At 44.1% G+C, this 1,062-nt stretch overlaps 1 protein-coding gene across 1 annotated transcript in view; it reads left to right on the top strand.

Annotated features, from left to right (window-relative positions):
* The window catches only part of Oga (O-GlcNAcase), a 32,111-nt gene that overhangs the window by 2,759 nt on the left and 28,290 nt on the right, over positions 1 to 1,062 (top strand). The gene's annotated exons all lie outside the window — the stretch shown is intronic.

Raw genomic sequence — 1,062 nt, 5'->3', positions numbered from 1 at the left:
CACCATGGGTCTGAAACATGGGTTATACAGAGTGCTAAGATCTTCCTGACTACCTATTCTTAGTCTCCACAATCTTCTCTAAATGAGAAAAGATGGGAGTCCCATTATTGGACAGGTACAGCTACAGCTCCTGTAGCCTAGGTGAACCAGGAGCTGACTGAAGCACAGAATGGCCTTAAACTTGTAATCTTCTTCCTGCCCTGGAGTGGCTGGGATTGCAGGCCACTATCCTCCTTTAGGTGTGAGTTTTTGCTGATTTTTGTTTTAAATTTCCCTACGATATCTCAGTGTGTCATGGAACTCACTTTGTGTCCCAAGCCAGTATTCAGTTTGAGGCCATCTTGCCGCACAAGAGTCTATTGTATTGTCTAAGGGTGGGGAATGGTAGGAAGAGAATTCTGGGGGATACAGAGAATTGAGAGCTAGCCATGCATGTTGACAGTCTGTAATCTAGGGTTGGGAGGCCAGCCCTGGCAACAAAGTAAGATCTTGTTTCAGCAACAAGGAAGAAGTGGAAGTCTGAAATGGAAGCTGGGCTGGAGTGGTGTAAGGAAGGGCGCTCTCAGAAGTGAAAGAAGGTAGCTTACTGTGCCTTCTGGGTAGTACTAAGTGTGAGTCATCTTTAAACCGAGCTCTCTGGATGGTGGCTTACACCCTTGATCTCAGCGCTCTGAAACAGAGGCAGTCAGATACTGGTGGGTTTGAGGCAAAACCTTGTTTCAAGAAAAAAAAAGAGAGAGAAAAGAAGAGGAGAAACTAGAGAGTGCTGCTGCAGTTTCATGATGTTTAATTGTCATTCTTTTGGGGGTGCAGAATATATGCCTAAGGTTTGAGTATTTTGTAGGGGAGGTGGGCATGATATGAAACAAAGCATGCCTGTGCAGATCAGGGCAGTTTGAAGGAGTCATTCTCTTTCCACCATGTGGGTCCCTATGTTGTCAAGATTGACCAACACCTCTGTCTGCGCAGCCATCTTGACGTTTCTAGAGTGCTAATTGTGACCATCTTCATGGTGCTGCTAAAAAGACTTTTTTTTTTTTTTTTTTTTTTTTTTTTTTTTTT

The sequence above is a fragment of the Mastomys coucha genome, unplaced genomic scaffold, assembly GCF_008632895.1.
Source record: "Mastomys coucha isolate ucsf_1 unplaced genomic scaffold, UCSF_Mcou_1 pScaffold21, whole genome shotgun sequence".
In the NCBI taxonomy this organism is placed as follows: Eukaryota; Metazoa; Chordata; class Mammalia; order Rodentia; family Muridae; genus Mastomys; species Mastomys coucha.
The sequence above is the reverse complement of the archived record's forward strand: the minus strand, read 5'-3'. Positions and strand labels throughout refer to the sequence as shown.